We start from the raw sequence: 24,197 nt of genomic DNA on the forward strand, positions 1-24,197 counted from the left end.
TCTGGGTAATTCCTCTGTCTCTTGGCATCTGTGGGTCAATCACCTCTTAGCTGGTCTTTCACAGTCTCTGATTTGTCATCCTGTGCTGAGATCTCTTACTCGCACCCTGGGTCCCTCAGATGTTTGTCTCTGAACCTCCATCCTGGAAGTCAGAGGTCTATGACCCTCCCCAGGGTCTTTTGAATGAAGGGTGGGAGAACAAGTCAGGAGGTATGCAAGGGGCCAGGGGTCTTTGTGGGTCTTGCAACTGGTGAGGTTTTCCCCAAACCCAAGTCCCCTTCCCTGTCTTCTGCGCATGGGTGTGTGTGCGTGCATATGTGTGCACATGTGTATGTTTGTGTGTGTGTGTGTGTGTGTGTGTGTGTGTGTGTGTGTGTGCATGTGTGTTTGGTTGCAGGTCTCCAGAACAACTGTGGTAGATATGAGGATTCAGGGTTAAGTAGCTGCAGGTGGCAATGATACAGATGGGTACCTGGACTTTCTGATTGAATGCCTTTCTTCTAAGCTATACCCTTCTGGGACTTAAGACACAGCTCTCTTCTCCCTCTGCTCACACAGTGAGTGGTGTGGTATCAATTAGGTCTCTGGTTGAACATGATATGAATTCTGTATGACTAGCCTTATAGGTACTACCCCAGAAGAGAAAGGAGTTTAAAACCTGTGCTGGCAAAGGTTGACAACTCTGAGTCTCTACCTGCATAGAATATCGGCAGCCCCTAGTTGCTTGAAGAAAGGAAAAAATAAAAACAAAAACATTCACCCAGAAATTCTACTTTGACTGGACTGGTATGAGGCCTAGGCATCAGGATTCCAGTGTGTGACCAGAGTTTGGAGACTGTTGAATTAAGCCCTTCCCACCTGACCTATGTAGTCCCATTTTAAGGTGGTCATACAAAATTCCAAGCTGGGCACAGAAGGCTCGTTGTCATGGATTTCTTATTCTCTGATGAGCTAAGAATACAAAGTGAAACCAGGATCTAGAAAGAGCACCACTTTGGGTGAAAACCCTTTGGAAGCAGAAAGGTACAGCTCCTCCTGGTAGTTGGGAGGTGGATGGGAGGAGATTTGGGAGAAAAGTAGGCAGGACCTCTTGTCTGATGGCACCACACAGACATGAGCAAAGGAGACTCAGTCAGGGACCAGACCTAGAAGACCAAATTTCACCTAAGGCCTTAACAACCACCTTGAGTATCCCTCCAGTGGTTGGGGTCTTGAGAAGTCAGGGATGGTCTGGACCTGTGGGTGGAGACATTGGAGAGCCCCTAAGACAAAGGAAGTGAATGAGTCCACAGGGGAGTCAGGAAAGGGGCTCCTCTTTCACAGTGAGGTCTGTGGCCAACATTGGCTGGTCAGTGGAGCTCCCCTTTCCTCAGCAGGGATGAGAATGCAGATGGAACCCTCAGAGGCAGACCCCACAGACCCTTGCTGCTCCTCCCTACCGTCATTGAGAATTAAGCTACATAAGTAATTCTTCCTGAGAGCACATACACTGAAGAGGGAGGGAGGGCGTTCTTGCAGCTTTGGGACAGGAGTGGCCTCGGGCACTCTAGGGGAACCAGATAGCCTTGTTTTTTAAATTTTGGGTGTGGGGGGGTGACTGGGAATTGAACTCGGTCACTCGACCATCGAGTCACATCTCCAACCCTGTTTTGTATTTTATTTAGAGACAGAGTCTCACTGAGTTGCTTAGCACCTCACTGTTGCTGAGGCTGGCTTTGAACTCACGATCCTCCTGCCTTAGCCTCCCAAGCCTCTGGAATTACAGGTGTGTGCCACCATGCCTGACCCACTTTTACCTCTTGACATGGCATCCCCAAGAGATATGTGCCCCAGGCCCTCCTACCTATAAAGAAACATACTGACCCTCAGACTGGCCCAGGCCACGGGTCCCTAAAAAGGTAGTTTAGCAAGCAGGGTCCCATCCCCTATAGTTCCCTTTGAACCCAGGAAAAGTCTCCCCAAATGGAATCTAGTCTCCTGTTCCCCAGGGTCCCAACCCATGCTCTCAAGTCCCTCACTTGGTACATCACCAGTCTCAGCTCTGAGCACACAGCTCCAGGGTGTCCATCCTGCCTGTCTTCTGCTTCTCTCTGTCCCACATGCCATACCTGGATGACATGACCACGGCCACTGCTACACCATGCCAGGCAGCTTGAGTGGACTGACCAGCATCCTGCTAAAAACATGTGTACACATGTACCCCTGTACACACCCCACCAGGGTGGAAACACTTGAGATAGTGAAGTCTTTGATCAGTTTTGCTTCTAAAAAGTTTGTTTGTTCAAGTCCACCTTAATTAGTAGTCTAGAAGCAAGTGCTTATCATGTAGAAGAGCTAGAGTGAGTTGAAAGAAAAATAATTTCCTGGGCACTGCCAAATCTTGGTTTTTCATATCACGTCAACAAATAACTTAGCACAGAGTTTGACCTTAAAAAGGGGTGAACAGGCTGAGTCCAGTGGCACACACCCATAATCCCAGCGGCTTGTGAGGCTGAGACAGGAGGCTCACGAGTTCAAAGCCAGCCTCGGCAAAAGTGAGCTGCTAAGTAACTCAGTGAGAGCCTGTCTCTAAATAAAATACAAAATAGGGCTGGGGATGTGTCTCAGTGGTCAAGTGCCCCTGAGTTCAATCTCAGTAGCCCCCCAAAAAGGGGGTGACCATAAATTGTGAGAGTGAAAGAAGCACTTATTAATACAAATGTTGGGAACACCAAATACAAACCAGAGCTATCCCGGGAAAACTGGAAGATAGTATCATCCTAGAGTAAGCCTTGGCTTGCAGAGGATGGCAGCAGGCAGGGCAAGGTAAGGAGGGTGGAAAGAAAAAGTTTTAGCCACACAGGAAGAGACAAAATCCTAGCCATGGCCCTGAGAGGTAGTGTGAGGAGGCTAAGGTGCTACTGCATCTACTGCCTGCTCCTGTCCTCTGTCCCTGTCCTTGGGTCATCCTGAGAGGCATAGGGAAATCTGAGACTATACCCTGGGGATTCTGCATGGCTCAGAAGTTGAAAAGTAACTGACACCAAGATAGGTGCCCAAGCAGTGGGTCTAGGGGCTGCCTCTATGAACCCTGAACACCCCCCTATGGGGCTAGGTAGCCAAGATCCCTGGACCCCAAAGACAGGGGAAGTGATAAGTACCAAAAGGACTAGTGTTCCCAAAGAGGCCTGGGTGGGAGACAAGAAGCTGCAGACTATGGGGACCTTACCTCCTGAGGCCAAGGCAGAGACCATGGGTGGCAGAGATGGTGGCTTTGGGTCTGGAGAGGCCACAAGGAGATGCAATTTTGGGGAATATGCTGAGGACAACATGACACCATGAGAGCAGCAGAACCAAGTGCAAGAATCAACCCAGTAGAGGAAAGTGGAGTCGGCTGTGAACGGATCGTTGTTGAAGCCAGTGATGACTTCTCACAATCTCTTTGTAAATACTTAGAGTTTCCATTTAAACATATATGAAAAGGTAATTTTTGTGGAAACACTAGAAGAATAAAGATTATTTCAACAACTTCCATCACAGTGAAGAATTGTATTGGGTTGCTAGGAACAGAAATGTGAAGAAACGTGACTTAAGTGAGACAGAAGTTTGCTTTCCTCTCCCATCATGAAGCCCAGCAATGGGAAAACTACACGGCAGCTGCACGGCATATCAGAGTCCCATCTCCTCCTCTCTGTCCACACTGCAACCCAGTTGGGACCCTAGCCCTTCAGCTCTCAAGATGACTCCCACACTTCTAGTTGTCATGTCTACATGTCAGACAGGAAGAAGAGGAAAGCTTCACAGGAAGAGAGACTGTCTGTGTCCGCCAAATTCATCTCCTTTATAGACCTTCCCTAGGGCTTGATGCCGTGGCACACATCTGTAATCCCAGCATGGGAGGCTGAGGCAGGAAGATTGCAAGTTCAAGGCCAGCCTGGGCAACTTAGCAAGACCCTGTCTCAAAATAAAAAAGACTGGAGATGTAATTCAGTGTTAAAGCACCCCTCAGTTTAACCCCCAGTACCATTTAATAATTAATAATAATAATAATAATAATAATAATAATAAAGGCCTTTCCTACAAGACTCACTTGTCTTGCCATCTCCACTTATAATTCATTGGCTACAACTGTTACCTGACGCTCTCAGCTATAAGGACTCATATTGCCACCATGACTAAATTCAGGTATATCTAAATAGGGTAGACTGTACTGTGAAACAAACTTCCAGATCTCCACAGCTTAACTGAAGTGTCATTTCTCACTCCTGGGAAGACTGCTGGGGTTCAGTCCAGGCTGCTCCACCAGGTATGTGGGCATGAGTCCCTGGGATTGTGCTCATTGTAGCAGGGGAAAGATGGGGTGGCAGGAAGACCACCAAGTCTACCCTTTCATTTGGAAGTGTCACATTTCACTTCTGCTACCCTCATCCCTGGGAATGGAATCCAGGGCCTCACACGTGCTAAGCCAGGATCTGCCACCTACACTCCAGCTCCTATTTCTGCTTTATTGGCTCACTAGCCACCTAGCTGTGCCTAACCTCAGGGAGAAAATCATTGCAATCTTCCCAGGTGGCTTAAAGGAGAACAGGAAAGTTGATGAACAGACCAGTGATGCTCACATCAGGGTTCCTTCCATACATGAGGCAAAAGTGAGGTAGACACCTGGAGACCACCAGCAGCCTTTGCTCACTCCCAAAGCTTTAGAGGAAAACAGGAAGAAGAAAACCTAATCCCTTCAACGTAAGTACGAAGTGAAGAAAACATAAGGAGAATCATAATAGAAGGAAAGTTCAAAGATGAGTTAGTTTGTGTTAAATGGAAATATGTAAAATCCATCTATTAACAGACTCTTATGCTAATTTTTTTTAATTCAGCCATATGTTGCTTACAATGGACACACCTGAAATGAAAGGAAGCTGAAGCCTGAAATTTAAAAAAAATAAATTAAAAAAAAGAAAAACAGAAAAAGGTAAAGCAGGAAAGAAACTTTTAATTGTTTAAAAACACATTTAATCATCTCTCCTGAGACAGAAGTAAAATGAAAGTAAAGCAATTAATTTCACCCAGAAGAGCTCACAATCATGAAGGTAGAGGGCCATTGGTGAACAAGGGAAGACCACAGTTCTGGAAAAGGAAAAGCAAGAGGAGAGAGCTGCTGGATGAGGCAAGGAGGAGAAAGTTGAAGAACGAAATGCTGAGAGGTGTCGCGTCCCCTCTGCCTGCAGAGAGAGACACGGCAAACGTCTGAAGCTTTGGAAGTTTATTATGCACAGTTTCTTTCCTACGCTTCTCTTACCCCTAGCTTCTTCGCACTCTCAGCTTTCCTTTTCCCAGCTCCTTCCACTCCCGCGTACTCCCTCCTTCCAGCTCCGCTCCCGCTGCTGCCGCGGCCGCCATCGCCGCCGGTTCTTCCGCTTCTTCCGTCCCTTCCTCAGCTTCTGCCCCTTCCTCAGCTTCTGCCCCTTCCTCAGCTTCTCCCCCTTCCTCAGCTTCTCCCCCCTACTCTCCCACCCACCAGGCTTATATACACTTCAGTCAATCAGGGGAGAGTACACGAGATAAACGTGGACAGCTGCAGGCACAGGACGGGTGCACGAGGGGGGGGGCATGCTCTAGTCACATCGTTAACTAGCCAATTATTGGAATTCGCTGGTTGTTTACTGTATAGCTGGCCGCCTCTGGCTCAGCGTCAGGCGCCATCTTGACCATGCCCGAGGCTGGGGTTCCCGGGAACCCCCACAGAGAGGGGCACAGGAGGAGAGGACCCAGGTTCAACTGCAAACCTCTGACTTCAGGCCCTGGCTCTTGACCACTGTCCACTGTCTCTTCAAGAGGAATTGTGATTCTGGCTGTAAGAAAGCCCTGATACAATGGCGCTTTAAAAAGGAACACACATGTGCACATACACACGCAAATGACAAAACATATACATATATGAGTAAAGGATAAAATGGGTTTTAAAGGCAATGGGCAGACTTTGCTACCAAGAAAAGTCCTACAAAACGTAGAACAGCAGATTATTCCAAGAGCTATAAATTATTCCAGAGTATAACAAGAAACAAAAAACTACCCAACTCTATATGATGCATGGTATTGATGTCAAAACCAGACAAGTGTGCTATGAGAAAGGAAAATTAAAATGATCATCAACAATAAATACCCCTAAACAAAATATAAGCAAATTACCATATACTCTGGATTCTAAATTGTACTTTAAAAGTTATAAGAAAAAAAGTACTTTCTCTTGTCAAAATGCAGATAATCAAACTGGGTTTTTAAAGCAGCTTTTTGTTGTTTTCAAAAGTTACACCTACTACAGTAACAAAATAAATAAATATATATATATGTGCAAATTGTAACAAGTAATATTTTAAAATACAAGCACATGAGCATGCACACGTGCACACACACACACACACACACACACACATACCCCTAATAGGCTTTTCTCCAGGAAAGCAATGTTGGTAGCACACTGAAAAATCCACCACCACAGTTACTGTAAAAAAGAAAAATCATATGATAAAATAAAATGCCCATCCCCATTTTAAAAAATTTTACTCCCAAAATGTAAAGGAAAAAGCTTTACACTAGAGATACAAAGAAAATCAGATATTGGCTTCTGACTTCCAAAACAGACTCAAGAAACTCATGGCTGGAACACATTAAAAGTCAAGGCTTTTGATTGTCAAGAGCGACGCTTTTTGAGACAACAATCACAGGATGAGGGGTTTTAAAAATTTCAGGTCTCAAGGTAACAGGGCCTAAATTTACACTACAAATACTAGATGGAAAGAAAATAGGAGGGAAACTAATGAACTTAGCTTCACTTGTGCCCCAAGGAAGGGCCATTTTCTTTCTTTTTTTTTTTTTTAATTGTAAACAAATGGGATACATGTTGTTTCTCTGTTTGTACAAGGAGTCAAGGCACACCATTTGTGTAATCATAAATTTACATAGGGTAATTTTGTTTGATTCATTTGTTATTTTTTTCCCTTCCCTCCACCCCTCCCACCCCTCTTTTCCCTCTATACAGTCCTTCCTTCCTCCATTGGAAGGGCCATTTTCTAGCTCCCTTCCCCCAATAATCACTGAGGGTGGTGAAAACAATCTCCAGATGATGTGGGGAATCAGACAGCAGTGGTACCAGTGTTTCCTTCCTGGCTAGAGACCAGAAAAGAAAGCAAGAACTCCAGGCTGGGGAGATAGCTCAGTTGGTAGAGTGCTTGCCTTCCAAGCACAAGGCCCTGGGTTCGATCCCCAGCACAACGCCCCCCCCCACAAAAAAAAAAAAAAAAAAAAAAAAAAAAAACCAGAAGGCAAGAACTCCTACCCTTCCCCATGCTCAGTCGGCAAATGGTGGCAGCAGCAGTGTAGAACTAGTAACAGAAAAAACAATGAAACCAAAAGTTGATTCTTTGAAAAGATCACAAAACTGGCAAATCAATAGCTTCAATTATCAAGGAAAAAGAAGAGGAAAAACCTCAAATTACCAAAATTAGGGATAAAAGATGGTGCTACCCTATGCCAACAAATGGACAATTTAGGTTAGATGGGAAAATTCATAGAAAGACACAAATTACCAAAAGTGATGCATGAAGAAAGAAAACACCTGAAGTGACAAGACACTTAATTATGAATTGGAAATTTTCCGATAAAGAAGTTATAATTAGAAGACATTTTGATGTGCTACTGCATAGTAGGGTAACTAAATGATTTTAATATATATTTCAAAAAGTGAGAAGAAAGATTTTTGAATGTTTCACTATAAAGAAAAGATAAATATTTGAGAAGAAAAGTATGTTTAACCTAATTTAAACACTACACAATATAAACATGTATCAAAACCTCACATGATATCCAATAAATATGCATAATTTTATGATTTTATGTACCAATTTTAAAAATAAATTTAAACTGTTTTTAAAAGAGAAAAGTCAGGCTTAGATGGCTTCACTGGTGAATTCTACAAAACATTTAAAGAAGAAATAATACAAAAGCTAGACAAAGATATCACAATTAAAGAAAACCACAGACAATATATTTCATGAACATGGACACAAAAGTCCTTAAAAATATTAGCAAACCAAATTCGGCAATATATAAAAGGATTATAACCATGGCTAACTGGGATTTATCCATGGAACATATTAATATGTCATATGAATTAATTAATTATTTCATATGACACATTAATACAGAACAAAAATAACTGGGTATAGTGGCACACGCCTGTAACCCCAGTGACTCAGGAGGCTGAGGCAGGAGGATCGCAAGTTCAAAGCCATCCTCAGCAACTTAGTAAGGCCCTAGGTAACTTAGTGAGACCCTGTCTCAAAATTTAAAAATATAAAGGGGCTGGAGATGTGGTTCAAGATTGAATGCTCCTGTGTTCAGTCCTTAGTAACAGAGAGATAGAGGGGCAGGGGAGAGAGGGAAGTGAATGTGATGGACTATGCAAAAGGCATTATGATAAACAGATTTTTAATAATGTAGTGAATAATGTAGTGAATGCTTTTTAATAATGTAGCCTGTAGACTTGTAATTGGGTCTCAGTGTTTCTGTAAATCCATGCTTTTCAGCAACCCCCTCCTCTACCTTAGGCGGGACAGAATGACCAGAAGGAGCTGGTGTTGGGTATTTCTCTTCCCCCAGGCACTTTAGGCTCTCATATAACCCCAGCAGTTTAGACTCTAATAAAACAGATTCCCCTGGAATAGACATGTGGTGAAGAAATGAGCGTAAAAAAGGAAAAAAGAGAAATTGTAGAAAGGATTTTAAGAGACCCAAAGCCTTCTGGGTAAATGTGTGCCAACTTGTGGGAATCTACAAGCCTTGAGCTGAGACCAGTGAATTAGCCATAAACAAGCAGAGCAAATAAATGGGTCATTGCCATGGACAGAGTCAAGAGGAATGAGATATGACCTGCAATTATGAAGGCTGACCTAAAGAAATTCCTTGTATTCATGTAATGTCCTCCAGATCCAGCACCCAAAGACAGAAAGAATGAGAAGTTAAAACTCACAGAACAAGGGGATGTGCCCATAGTGAGAAAGGGGTCACTACCTCAGGTATCCTGGTTATTAAGTAAATGTCCTGATAACTCCTGAGGAAGGACTGAATGTTAGGAGGAAGAATGTAGGCCCCTTCCAGAGAGGCCCTGTGCTAAGAAAATAGCAGAGGGAGGAAGAGCATCTGTAGAGGCACAGTACCATGAAGGTGTAGTACCTCTAGTGTGTGGGCGGGCCCAGGGCAGGGGCAGGGTACTGTTGCCTACAACCCTCAGGAACCCATCATTCAGGGCTTCTGGCAGCTGGTGGTTGGAGACACCTGGAGAAAAGATTGGGAGCGTCTCTGATGACCAGACACAGCAAGAGAGGAGGCAGTGACGCTTCAGTCCTGTGGCAGGACCTCTGATTCTGATTGGAAGTCAGCCATTGTTCTTATTGTTCACCTAAATGTACTGTGTGTTTTGTCTCTGACTGCTTTAAATTTTTTTTGTGTGTGTATGTGGTCATCATTTGATTATGATGTTCCCAACTCTAGTCTTTTTTTTTTTTTTTTTTTTACTGATATTACTTTTTCTGTGGTTCTTTTTTTTCTGTAGTTTGATGGATTTCATTGATTTGGGACATTTTAAAATTACTGTCTTGTTAAATATTTCTTCTGCCCCTTTCTCTCCTTTCATTTTTGGACTTTGATTGTATGTATCTTAGATTATTTAATGTTAGAGTTTTTCTATGCATTTTTTTTCTTTCTATGCTTCCAGTTTGGTGATAACTTGTCTTTGAGGCTATTGGGTGTTTTTGTTTGTGGTTTTGTTTCTTCTTCACTTGTGTCTAGTTTTCTGCTATTCTACCCAATTTTAAATTTCTGATTTTTCTTAATTTTAAATTTCAGATATTTTATTTTTCAATTCTAGAATGTCCATTAGGTTATTTTCAGAGTCCCCTTTGTCTATAGAGATTCTCCAACTGCTCATCATTGTCTCCGTTTTCACCTGTAAATTATTTTAACATTAATATCAGCTGTTTGAAAGTTCATGCCTGCTAATTCCAACATCAGAATCATCTGATAATCTGTTCCTGTTGATTCATAATTCTCTTTTTTGGTGTTACATTTTCCTCTTTTTTAAGTGACTACTAATTTTTTAAAATTATCTTAGAAATTATAGCTGACATATTATAGGGGCTTTACCTTGCCTTATTTTCCTCTAAAGAATGTTGCATTTTAATCTGGTTAAATTACTCCATCAGTTTGGGTTCCAGAGTGAAGATTACATGGAATGGTTCCCAAGATGACTTGCAATAGACATATAGTATGAACCAGAAATAAACCTTTGTCGTGCTAAGCTGCCGCGATTTTGAGGTTTTTGTTTTTTTTTTTTAACCACATTAAAATTCAGCCTATTTTAACCAACACATAGCACCTCTTGCCTTCTCTTGAATCTTTTGACATTCCACCTCTTCTCCTAAGGGCTTGTTCAGTCACTTAGAAGCTCAGGGAAAAGTCAGGGGTGGGGGCAGTATAAGCTAGATGAGGTTTATTTGTCCACAGATGCTGATGTCTGCTCTGTTGTAGAATTGTCATTGTCCTAATAGTGTCCCTCAAGATGTGAGTTTGGCTACCCATTATTCTCACCTTCTCTGATGACTAAACTCTTGCCTCTTGTCTGGGGCTGCACTGGAACTGTTCTTCTTCAAGACCCTTATCTCCAAGGTATTCCATACACTGCACCCTCTGCCTGGCACCCACCCTGCAGCCGGCCAAGCAGTACCTCATACGCCACTAGACAATACAAAAAACCTATAGATGTTAGTAACGTGAACTGGGTCTGGGAACTGGAATTTTTCCTCTGTGGTTGGTCAGAACTGAGTTAGGCCTCAATTTAAAGAAAGACTCAGTGGAATAGAGCCATCCTCAAGTTAGAGCAGGGACAATAGGCGGAATACAAGACTTACACTGAAGCCATTTTCTAGGAATAGGAAGAGGCAGAGGAGTCCAAGACCTTGAATTGAGTCACTTCAGACTAGGTTATACCTTTACAGGTCTTTACTTGCCAACCTGTAGGAGCTAATGATCTCAATGTGGTAAGTTACTGTAACCATGAAGTGGCCCCATAAAAAAGCATAAGTCTGGCAGGAAAGGCATGGCCAGTGACATTGGATGACACAGATGGTGTTGAACAGCATATGCACATGCACACATACACGCGCACACACAACACACACATGCACACACACACCCCTCAATTATTCTGCCTAAGAGACACATTTTAAATATAGTCACAAAATAATGGAAAAGATACACTATGAAATCACTAATCAAAAGAAAGTTGGTAAATGATGAGTGGATAAAAGAAGAAACCAAGGAGGAAATAAAAAAATACTTAGAGGTAAATGAGAACACCAATACAACATATCAAAATCTCTGGGACGCTATGAAGGCAGTGCTAAGAGGAAAGTCATTGCATTGAGCTTATACATTAAAGGAATAGAAAGTCAACAAATAAATGACCTAACATTACATCTCAAAGCCCTAGTAAAAGAAGAACAAATCAACACCAAAAGCAGCAGAAGACAGGAAATAATTAAAATCAGAGCTGAAATCAATGAAATTGAATCAAAGGAAACAATTCCAAAAATTGACAAAACAAAAAGTTGGTTCTTTGAAAACATAAATAAAATTGATAAACCCTTAGCCACACTAACAAAGAGAAAGAGAAAACTCAAATTACTAAAATTTGTGATGAAAAAGGAAATATCATGAAAGATACTACTGAAATACAGAAGATAATTAGAAACTATTTTGAAAATTTACATTCAAATAAAATAGAAAAACTTAAAGACATTGACAAATTTCTAGAGACATATGATCTACCCAAACTGATGCAGGAGTGCATACACAATTTAAACAGATCAATTTCAAGCAATGAAATAGAAGATGCCATCAAAAACCTACCAAGGAAGAAAAGCCCCAGGACCAGATGGGTACTCAGCCAAGTTCTACAGAAACTTCAAAGAATAATTAACACCAGTACTTCTCAAATTATTCCATGAAATAGAAAGGAGGGAACCCTTCCAACTCATTGTTTAAGGCTAGTATCATCCTGATACCAAAATCAGACAAAGACACATCAAGGAAAGAAAACTTCAGACCAATATCCCTCATAAACAGAGATGCAAAAATTCTCAATAAAATTCTTGCAAATCACATACAAAAACATATTAAAAAGATAGTGCCCCACAATCAAGTGGGGTTCATCCCTGGAATGCAAGGTTAGTTCAACATACAAAAATCAATAAACATAATACATCACATCAATAGACTTAAAGACAAGAATCAGATGATTATCTCAAGATGCCAAAAATGCATTTGAAAAAATACAGCACCCCTTCATGTTCGAAACACTAGAAAAACTAGAGACAGTAGGAACATACTTCAACATTGTAAGGTTGACATGATTCTATATGAAGATCCAAAAGACTCCACCAGAAAACTTCTAGAACTATAAATGAATTCAGCAAAGTAGCAGGATATAAAACCAATACCCATGAATCAAATGCATTTCTATACACAAGCAACAAATCCACTGCAAGAGAAATTAGGAAAACTACCCCATTCACAATAGCCTAAACAAAAATAAAATACTTGGGAATCAATCTAACAAAAGAGGTGAAAGCCTCTACAATGAAAACTCCAGAACACCAAAGAAAGGAATGGAAGAAGACCTTAGAAGATGGAATTCCCATGCTCTTGGATAGACACAATTAATATTGTCAAAATGGCTGTGCTACCAAAGGCACTATACAGATTCAATGCAATTCCTTTTAAAATCCCAATGACATTCTTCATAGAAATAGAAAAATCAATCATGAAATTCATTGGAAAAATAAGAGACCCAGAACAGCCAAGGCAATCCTTAGCAAGAAGAGCAAAGCAGGAGGCATCACAATACCAGAGCTTAAACTCTACTACAGAGCAATAGTCACAAAAATGGCATGGTATTGGCACCAAAATAGACATATAGACCAATGGTACCCAATAGAAAACACAGACAAAGTCACATAAATAAGGTTATTTCATACTAGATGAAGGTGACAAAAATATACATTGGAGAAAAGATAGCCTATTCAACAAATCGTGCTGAGAAAACTGGAAATCCATATGTAACAAAATGAATTTAAACCTTTATCTCTCACCGTGCACAAAAATCAACTCAAAGTGAATCAAAGACTTAGGCTCTAGAACAGAGACCCTGTGCCTTATAGAAGAAAAAGTAGGCCCAAAGCTTCATCATGTTGGACCTGACTTCCTTAACAAGACTCCTAAAAGACTCCCTCAAGTGCAAGAAGTAAAATTAAGAATGAACAAATAGGATGGAGTCAAACTAAAAAGCTTCTTCTATGCAAAGGAAACTATAACATGAAAAGAGCCTACAGAAATGGGAGAAAATCTTTACCACATGCACATCAGATAGAGCACTAATCTCCAGAATATCTAAAGAACTCAAAAAACTTAACACCAAAAAACCAATAACCCTATCAATAAATGGGCTAAGGAACTGAACAGACATTACACAGAAGAGGAAATAAAATTGATCAACAAACATATGAAGATTGTATAGAGGGAAATGGGGAGAGGGGTTGGGGAAAAGAAAGATGGTGAACTGAGACAGACATTATTACCGTATGTACATGTATTATTACACAAATGGTGTGAATATACATTGTGTACAACCACAGAAATGAAAACTTATACATTTGTGTAGAATGAATCAAAATGCAGTCTGTAAAAATAAAAATTTAAAAAAAAACATGAAAAAATGTTCATTGTCTCTTGCAATTAGAGAACTGCAAATCAAAACTGCTCTAAGTTTTCATCTTGCTCTAGTCAGAATGGCAATTATCAAGAATACAAGCAACAATAAGGGTTGGTGAGGATGTGGGGGAAAAGGTACACTCATACATTGTTGATGGAACTGCAGATTGGTGCAACCACTTTGGAAAGCAATACGGAGATTCCTCAGAAAACTTGGAATGGAACCACCATTTGACCCAGTTATCCCACTCCTTGGCATATACCCAAAGGACTTAAAATCAGTATACTACAGCAATGCATCCACATGAGTTTTTATAGCAGCTCAATTCACAATAACTAGATTGTGGAACCAACCTAGATGTCCTTCAATAGATGAATGGATAAAGAAAATGTGGTATATATACACAATGGAATATTGCTCAATCATAAAGAAGAATAAAATTATGGCATTTGCAGGTAAATGGATGGAACTGGAGAATATCATGCTAAGTGAAATAAACCAATCCCAAAAAACCAAAGGCCAAATGCTTTCCCTGATAAGTGGATGCTGATACATAACAGGAGGTAGAGGGGGTAAGGGAAGAATGGAGGAATGTTGCATTGTGTAGAGGAAAATGAGGGGAGGGAGGGGCATGGGGAAGGAAAGATGGTGGAATGACACAAATATCGTTATTCTATGTACATGTATGATTACACGAATGGTGTGACTCTACATCATGTGCAACCAGAGAAATAAAAAGTTGTATTCCATTTGTGCACAATGAAAAAAAGGAAAGTTGGTGTAGCTATATCAATATCAATGTCAATTTCAAGATAAGAATTGTAACCAAATCTAATGATTGATATCTCATGGATGATTAAAAGTTCATTTCAAAAGGAGGACATAAATATTTTTAATATGTATGAACCTAACAATAGACCTTTGAGACGACTAAAGTTAAAGCTGACAGAACGAAAAGGAGAAATAGATAAATCCAGAATCAAAGTTTGAAATATTAAATCACTTCTCAATAAGTAATAAAAGCTAACAAAAAAATAGGGATGTGGGAAATTTTTTTTAAATACTATTAACTAACTACATATAATTAAAATGTACAGAACAGCAATTATTTTCAAGTGTAGTGGAATATTCCCTGAGTTATATCATCTTCTGGTCCATAAAATCAAGTCTTGAAATTTTAAAAGATTAAAGTCACAAAATATACATTCTCAGACCCCTGTGGAATTACAATTCTAAAATATCCAGAAAATCCCCCAAATATCTAAAATTTATTTTAATTTATTTTGCATGGTGCTGAGGATGAAACCCAGGGCCTTGTGTACACTAAGTTAGTGCTCTAGCACTGAACTATGCCCTAAGCTTTCCTCCTACTAGCTAAAATTTGAACAACACATTTCCAAAACCCACAAATGAAAGAAGGAATTACAAATGAAATTAGGAAATACTTTTAATCAGATAACAATGCAATTACAACATGTCAAGAATTCAGCAAATAAAATATGTAGTTTTAAATGTACATATTAGAAAGTAGGAAAAGTTTAAAGTCAATAAGCTATCAACTCAAGAAACTAGAAAAGGAAGGAATTACACCTCCTTAAAAAATGAGAAGGAGGCTTTTTCCACGGGGCAATCCAAGATGGAGGACTAGAGGGTGACTGCATCTCCAGTTGCTCCAGAACCCAGGATTCAAGAAGGGGAGGCATTGAGAGACGACGGATAGGGGCGGCTTATCAGAGCAGGGCAGGGCAGCTAGAGTCTTCCCCAGGTAGCCTTGCACACTCCGGAGGTGGGCTCCTCCCACACGGCCAGCTGCACAGTGCAGGCCCCTCAGTGAGAGCCTTTCTGCACAGAGCCAGCTCCAAGCCCTGGAACCAGTAGGGGGCTAGGAGCAACTTTCTTCGGAAGCACTGCATTATCAAGTTCCTCCAAGACTTCAGGCTACTGAAGGCTGGGAGGTGTTACACTGCAAATCAACAGGGACACTATAAGCCGATAGAGGAAATCTGCAATATCTCAGAGACCCACTGACATCTGACCAATATGAGAAAACAAGGGAAGAAAAGGTCCCAAACAAACCTAGATACTATGTCAATAAAACCCAATGACAGCACAGCGGAAGAAATGTCAGAAAGGGAGTCCAGAATGTACATAATTAAAACAATCAGGGAAGCAAATGAGGAGATGAAAGAGCAAATGCAGGAATTGAAGGAGGAGATGAAAGAGCAAATGCAGGCATTAAATGATCACACCAATCAACAGTTAAAAGACCAAATACGGGAAGCAAGAGATCATTTCAATAAAGAGTTAGAGATACTGAAAAAAAAACAAACAGAAATCCTTGAAATGAAGGAAACAATAAACCAAGTTAAAAACGCCATAGAAAGCATAACCAATAGGATAGAACACCTGGAAGACAGAACCTCAGTCATTGAAGACAAAATATTTAATCTTGAAAACAAAGTTGGCCAAACAGAGAAGATGGTAAGAAATCATGAACAGAATCTACAAGAATTATGGGATATCATGAAAAGGCCAAATTTAAGAATTATTGGGATTGAGGAAGGCTTAGAGAAACAAACCAAAGGAATGAACAATCTATTCAATGAAATAATATCAGAAAATTTCCCAAATCTGAAGAATGAAATGGAAAACCAAGTACAAGAGGCTTATAGGACTCCAAATATACAAAATTACAACAGGCCCACACCAAGGCACATTATTATGAAAATACCTAACATACAAAATAAAGACAGAATTTTAAAGGCCACAAGAGAAAAGAATCAAATTACATTCAGGGGGAAACCAATATGGATATCAGCAGATTTTTCAATCCAGACCCTAAAAGCTGGAAGGGCCTGGAACAACATTTACCAAGCCCTGAAAGAAAACGGATGCCAACCAAGAATCTTATACCCAGCAAAACTTACTTTCAGATTTGACGACAAAATAAGATCCTTCCATGATAAACAAAAGCTAAAGGAATTTACAAAAAGAAAGCCAGCATTACAGAACATTCTCAGCAAAATATTCCATGAGGAAGAGATGAAAAACAACGATGCAAATCAGCAATGGGAGGAACTAGCCTAAAGGAATAGCCAAATAAAGGAGAAACCAAATCATGTCAAAAAACAAAAATGAGTCAAATAACTGGGAAAACAAATCATATCACAATAATAACCCTGAATGTTAATGGCCTGAATTCATCAATCAAAAGACATAGACTGGCAGATTGGATTAAAAAAAAAACCCAACAATACGCTGCCTGCAAGAGACTCATCTCATAGAAAGAGATACCCATAGACTAAAGGTGAAAGGATGGGAAAAAACATACCATGCACACGGACACAGCAAAAAAGCTGGAATATCCATCCTCATTTCAGATAATGTGGACTTTAAGCCAAAGTTAGTCAGAAGGGATAAAGAAGGACATTACATGCTGCTTAAGGGAAGCATAAATCAGCAAGATATAACAATCATAAATATCTATGCCTCGAACATTGGCTCATCCACGTACATCAAACAAACCCTTCTCAATTCCAGAAATCAAATAGACCACAACACAATAATACTAGGTGATTTTAACACACCTCTCTCACCACTTGATAGATCTTCCAAACAAAAATTGAATAAAGAAACCATAGATCTCATTAACACAATCAGCAATTTAGACTTAACGGACATTTATAGAATATACCATCCAACCAAGTGTGAATACACTTTCTTCTCAGCAGTACATGGATCCTTCTCTAAAATAGACCATATTTTATGCCACAAAGCTACTGTTAGCAAATACAAGAAGATAAAGAAACTACCTTGTATTCTATCAGATCATAATGGATTGAAATTAGAAATAAATGACAGAATAAAAAACAGAAACTTCTCCAATACCTGGAGATTAAACAATACACTATTATATGATGAATGGATAACAGAAGACATCAGGAGGGAAATAAAAAAAATTCTTAGAAGTAAACAAGAACAAAGACACATCATATCAAAATCTCTGGGACACTATGAAAGCAGTACTTAGAGGAAGATTTATTTCATGGGGTGCATGAAGTAGAAATCAACAAATAAACGACTTAACACTACAGCTCAAAGCACTAGAAAAAGAAGAGCAGACCAACACCAAAAGTAGTAGAAGACAGGAAATAGTTAAAATCAGAGCCAAAATCAACGAAATTGAAACAAAAGAAACAATCGGAAAAATTAACAAAATAAATAGTTGTTCTTTGAAAAAATAAATAAAATTGATAAACCCTTAGCCACACTAACAAAGAGAAAGAGGGAGAAAACTCAAATTACTAAAATTCGGAATGAACAAGGAAATAGCACAACAGACACGAGTGAAATACAAAACATAATTAGAAGCTATTTTGAAAATCTATACTCCAACAAAACAGAAAACCTCGAAGACATCAACAAGTTTCTAGAGACATATGAATTACCTAAACTGAATGAGGAGGACATACACAACTTAAATAAATCAATTTCAAGCAATGAAATAGAAGAGGTCATCAAAAGCCTACCAACAAAGAAAAGTCCGGGACCAGATGGGTTCTCAGCCGAGTTCTACAAAACCTTTAAAGAAGAGCTCATTCCAACACTCCTCAAAGTATTCCATGAAATAGAAGAGGAGGGAACCCTCCCAAACACTTTCTATGAAGCCAATATCACCCTGATACCTAAACCAGAGACACATCGAGGAAAGAAAATTTCAGACCAATATCCTTAATGAACATCGACGCAAAAATTCTCAACAAAATTTTAGCAAATCGCATCCAAAAATATATTAAAAAGATAGTGCACCATGATCAAGTGGGTTTTATCCCAGGGATGCAAGGTTGGTTCAACATCCGGAAATCAATAAATGTCATTCACCATATCAACAGACTTAAAGTCAAGAATCACATGATTATTTCAATAGATGCAGAAAAAGCATTTGATAAAATACAGCATCCCTTCATGCTCAAAACACTAGAAAAAATTGGGGTAGTGGGAACTTTCCTAAACATTATAAAGGCAATCTACGCTAAGCCCATGGCCAATATCATTCTAAATGGTGAAAAACTGAAAGCATTCCCCCTACAAACTGGAACAAGGCAGGGATGCCTTCTATCACTACTTCTATTCAACATCGTCCTTGAGACTCTAGCCAGAGCAATTAGACAAACCAAAGAAATTAAAGGGATACAAATTGGAAAAGAAGAACTCAAACTATCCCTGTTCGCTGATGACATGATTGTATATTTAGAGGATCATGGAAATTCCACCAGAAAACTTTTAGAACTCATAAGTGAATTCAGTAAAGTAGCAGGTTACAAGATCAATGCTCATAAATCCAATGCATTTTTATACATAAGTGATGAATCTTCAGAAAGAGAAATTAGGAAAACTACCCCATTCACAATAGCATCGAAAAAAATAAAATACTTGGGAATCAATCTCACAAAAGAGGTGAAAGACCTCTACAATGAGAACTACAGAACACTAAAGAAAGAAATTAAAGAAAACCTTAGAAGATGGAAAGATCTCCCATGTTCTTTGATAGGCAGAATTAATATTGTCAAAATGGCCATACTACCTAAAGTGCTATACAGATTCAATGCAATTCCAATTAAAATCCCAATGATGTACCTTGCAGAAACAGAGCAAGCAATTATGAAATTCATCTGGAAGAATAAAAAACCCAGAATAGCTAAAGCAATCCTCAGTAGAAAGAGTGAAGCAGGGGGTATCGCAATACCAGATCTTCAACTCTACTACAAAGCAATAGTAACAAAAACGGCATGGTATTGGTACCAAAATAGACAGGTAGATCAATGGTGCAGAATAGAGGACATGGACACAAACCCAAATAAATATAATTTTCTCATACTAGACAAAGGGGCCAAAAATATGCAATGGAGAAAAGATAGCCTCTTCAATAAATGGTGCTGGGAAAACTGGAAAACTATATGCAACAGAATGAAATTAAACCCCTATCTCTCACCATACACAAAACTCAACTCAAAATGGATCAAGGACCTCGGAATCAGACCAGAGACCCTGCATCTTATAGAAGAAAAAGTTGGTCCAAACCTTCAACTCGTTGGCTTAGGATCAGACTTCCTTAACAGGACTCCCATAGCACAAGAAATAAAAGCAAGAATCAATAATTGGGATAGATTCAAACTAAAAAGCTTTCTCTCAGCAAAGGAAACTATCAGCAGTGCGAAGAAAGAGCCTACAGAGTGGGAGAAAATCTTTGCCACTCATACTTCAGATAGAGCACTAATTTCCAGAATCTATAAAGAACTCAAAAAACTCTACACCAAGAATACAAATAATCCAGTCAATAAATGGGCTAAGGAAATGAACAGACACTTCACAGAAGATATACAAGCAATCAACAGATATATGAAAAAATGTTCAACATCTCTAGTAATAAGAGAAATGCAAATCAAAACTACCCTAAGATTCCATCTCACCCCAATTAGAATGGCAATTATGAAGAACACAAGCAACAATAGGTGTTGGCCAGGATGTGGGGAAAAAGGTACACTCATACATTGCTGGTGGGGTTGCAAATTAGTGCAGCCACTCTGGAAAGCAGTGTGGAGATTCCTCAGAAAGCTTGGAATGGAACCACCATTTGACCCAGCTATCCCACTCCTTGGCCTATACCCAAAGGACTTAAATCAGCATAGTACAGAGATACAGCCACATCAATGTTCATTGCTGCTCAATTCACCATAGCCAGATTGTGGAACCAACCTAGATGCCCTTCAGTTGATGAATGGATAAAGAAACTGTGGCATATATATACAATGGAATATTACTCTGCAATGAAGAATGATAAAATTATGGCATTTGCAGGCAAATGGATGAAATTGGAGAATAACATGCTAAGTGAGGTAAGCCAATCTCAAAAAACTAAAGGACGAATGATCTCGCTGATAAGCGGATAAGGACATATAATGGAGGGTGGGAGGGGTGGGGGGGAAGGGAAAAGAAATAATGAATCAAACATCATTGCCCTATATAAATTCATGATTACACAAATGGTATGCCTTGACTCCATGCACAAATAGAGAAACAACATGTATCCCATTTGTATACAATAATAAAAAAAAACATGTAAAATACAATAGACAACAAAAGAACAAGGGTAACGAAAATAACAGATTCGGATGGGGGCGTGGGGCTATTGGTTATTGGGGTTTCAATTTCTTCTCTGTTGTTAATTAAAACTAGGAAGAGAAACCTAATTGCCGAAAACAAGAAACAGAGCATATATGTTCATCACTGATGGGTGATTTTTTAAAGTTGTAGTATGTCTATACTATGAAATACCATGCATTAATAAAAAGGTATACCAATACATGTAACAACACAGATGTGTCTCAAATACCCTGAGTGAAAGATGCAAAAAAAAAAAATGAGAAGGAGATTTCATTGAGTCTGTAAGTGGCTCTGAGTATCATGGATATTTTAACTATACTAATTCTTCTAATTAATAAATATGGAAGGTCTTCACATTTTTTGTGTGTCTTCTTCAATTTCTCTTTCATATGTGGAAGCTAAAAAAGTAACCTGAATGTAACATAGTAATTATTAGAGTTAGGAAATGGAATGTGAGGGAAGAAAAGAATGAATAAAGGGAGGCTGGATTTGATTAGTGCATGCTCTATGTGTGTTGAAATATCACACTGCATACCAGTAAAAGGTACAGTTCATACACATTAATCAAAATTTTTAAATAATAAAGGATAAGGAATAAATAGCAACAAAATATAAAAACTAATAATAAATTAAAGTGAGCAGATCCAGTTCTACAAGATTGATAAAACTGATTAACTTCTAGCTAGAAACATTTAAGGGGAAAAGATAAAATACAATTACCAATATCTGGAATAAATCACTACATATTCTATAGACATTTAAAAAGTAATTAAAGGATATTATTGATAATTTGAGATTCATAAATTCTATAGTTTGGATAAAATGAAAAGTTCCTTGAAATATGCAACATCAAAATTAACAGAAGAGCTGGGCACAGTGGCACACACCTGTAATCCCAGCTACTCGGGAGGATGAGGCAAGAGGATCAGAAGTTCAAAGTCAGCCTCAACATCTTAGTGAGGCCTAGGTAATTTAGCAATACCATGTCTCAAAATTAAAAATTAAAAAAGGACTGGGGAAACTTTGGGTTCAATCCCTGGTACCAAAAGAGAAAAAATAATAATAAAGGAAGAAAAGAAATGTACAACACAAAGAATGGACTCACTGTAAACTATAGACTTTAATTAATCATGATTTATCAATATTGGTTTATCAATTGTAACAAATGTACCACACTAAAGCAAGATATTAAGAATAGAAAATTGTGTGGAGGGAGGGTAAAAGGGATACAGAGCAACCCCACTTTCTATACAGTTTTTTGGTGCACTCAGAGAACACCAAGCAGGATAAATGTCATAAAATAAAAACAAATAAAAAACCAAACAAAAATTCTACATATGCATATCATATTAAAACTGCAGAAAATCAAAGAGAAAATCTTGAAGGAACTTAGAGGGGGAAATAAAACACCTTATAAATAGAGGTGCAAAATATTGCATCCCACTTCTCAGAAACCATGCAAGCAGCTGGGTGCAGTGGTGCACACCTGTAATCCCTGCAACTCAAGCAGCTGAAGTCATAAGATTGCAAATTCAAGGCCAGTCTCAGCAATTTAGTGAGACCTTGTCTCAAACTAAAACACAAAAAGGGCTGGAGATGTGGCTCAGTGATAAAGTGCCCCTGGTTTCAATCCTTTATATCAAAATAGAAAGGAAGGAAGGGAGGGAGGAGAGACAGGAGTGAGGGAGGGAAGAAGGAAGGGAAGTAAGGAAAGAAGAAACCATACAAGCAAGAAAATAGCTGTACAAAGGGCTAAGGGTGTTTATTGGTATGTTGTAGAGCACTTGCCTAGCATGCACAAGACCTTGGATTTAATCCCCACTACTGCAAAAAGAAAAAAGGAGGGCTAGGGATATAACTCAGTTGGTAGAGTGCTTGCCTCTCATGCACAAGGCCCTGGGTTCAATCCCCAGCACCGCAAAAAAAGGAAAAAAAAGGGAGTGGGGAAAGAAGAAGAGAGGGAGGAAAGATGGAAGAAAAAAGAAGGAAGGAAGGGTAGTATGAAAGAAAAAAATCACCATCCCAGAAGTCTGTGCCTTGTAAAATTATCCTGCAAAAGTAAAATTATCTTTTAAAAGCTTGTTTCTCAGACAAACAAAAAGTGAAGGGGTTGTTTTGCTAGTGGATCAGCCTTAAAGAAATTTAAAAGAAGTTATTCAGAGAGAAGGAAAAAATGATATACATCAGAAACTCATACCTACATAAAGAAAAGAACATTAAAGAATAAGTAAGTGAAGGTAAAATAAAATTTTAGTATTACCTCATGTACATATGTGACTGCATGACCAATGTGATCCTATAACATGTACAATCAGAAAAATGAGAAATTATACTCCATTTATGTATGATCTATCAAAATGTATAAATGTATTCTACTGTCATGTACAACTAATTAGAATATACACAAAAATTAATTTAAAAAAAATCTAGCTGTGTACTGGCCCATTCCTGCAATTTCAGCTACTTGGGAGGCTGAGTCAGGAGCACCAAGAGTTCCAGGCCAGATGGCCAGTTTGAGGCTAGCCTGGGTGACTTAGCAAGACTCTGCCAAAAAAAAAAAAAAAGAAAGAAAGAAAGAAAAGAAAGGAAGAAGGAGGAGGAAGAGGAGGAGGAGGAGGAGGAGAAGAAAAGATAAGAAGTCACCTTAATTTTTTTTTTCTTTTGTAACAGGGATTGGAACCAGGGGCACTTAACCACTGAGCCACATCCCCAGCCCTTTTTATGTTTTATTTAGAGACCGGGTCTTACTGAGTTGCTTAGGGCATTGCTAAGTTGCTGAGGCTGGCTTTGAACTTGCAATCCTCCTGCTTCAGCCTCCTGAGCTGCTGGGATTACTGCAGGGGCTAAACCACCTTAATTCTTTGACTAATTCTTAATCTAACAAAATTATTTGTTCAAAATAACAATAGTTACAATGTATTCAATGATGAAACATTGAATGATAGCAATACAGGGAGAGGAGGAAGGAATTCCTAAAACTTTGTTATTATAAAGTACTTTTTAATTTAAAAATGATTACACAAATGGTATGCCTTGACTCCATGTACAAATAGAGAAACAACATGTATCCCATTTGTATACAATAATAATAAAAAAAATGGAATGGGATTAGTTGTAAAGATACATTGCAAATTCTAGGGCAACCAGTTAAAAATGTAAAAAAAAAGTATAACTGACATGCTAAGGAAGGTGATAAAAATGTAATTGTATAAAATACTCAAAAAAAAAAACC

The 24,197-nt window shown here is 39.0% G+C and overlaps 1 non-coding gene across 1 annotated transcript; it reads left to right on the forward strand.

Moving 5' to 3' along the window:
* Nucleotides 1-7,178: 7,178 nt before the first annotated feature.
* Nucleotides 7,179-7,260, forward strand: Trnag-ucc (transfer RNA glycine (anticodon UCC)). The gene has a single exon. It is a non-coding gene; the product is annotated as a tRNA-Gly (tRNA).
* The last annotated feature ends 16,937 nt before the right edge of the window (nt 7,261-24,197 follow it).

The sequence above is a fragment of the Sciurus carolinensis genome, chromosome 9 (assembly GCF_902686445.1).
Source record: "Sciurus carolinensis chromosome 9, mSciCar1.2, whole genome shotgun sequence".
In the NCBI taxonomy this organism is placed as follows: Eukaryota; Metazoa; Chordata; class Mammalia; order Rodentia; family Sciuridae; genus Sciurus; species Sciurus carolinensis.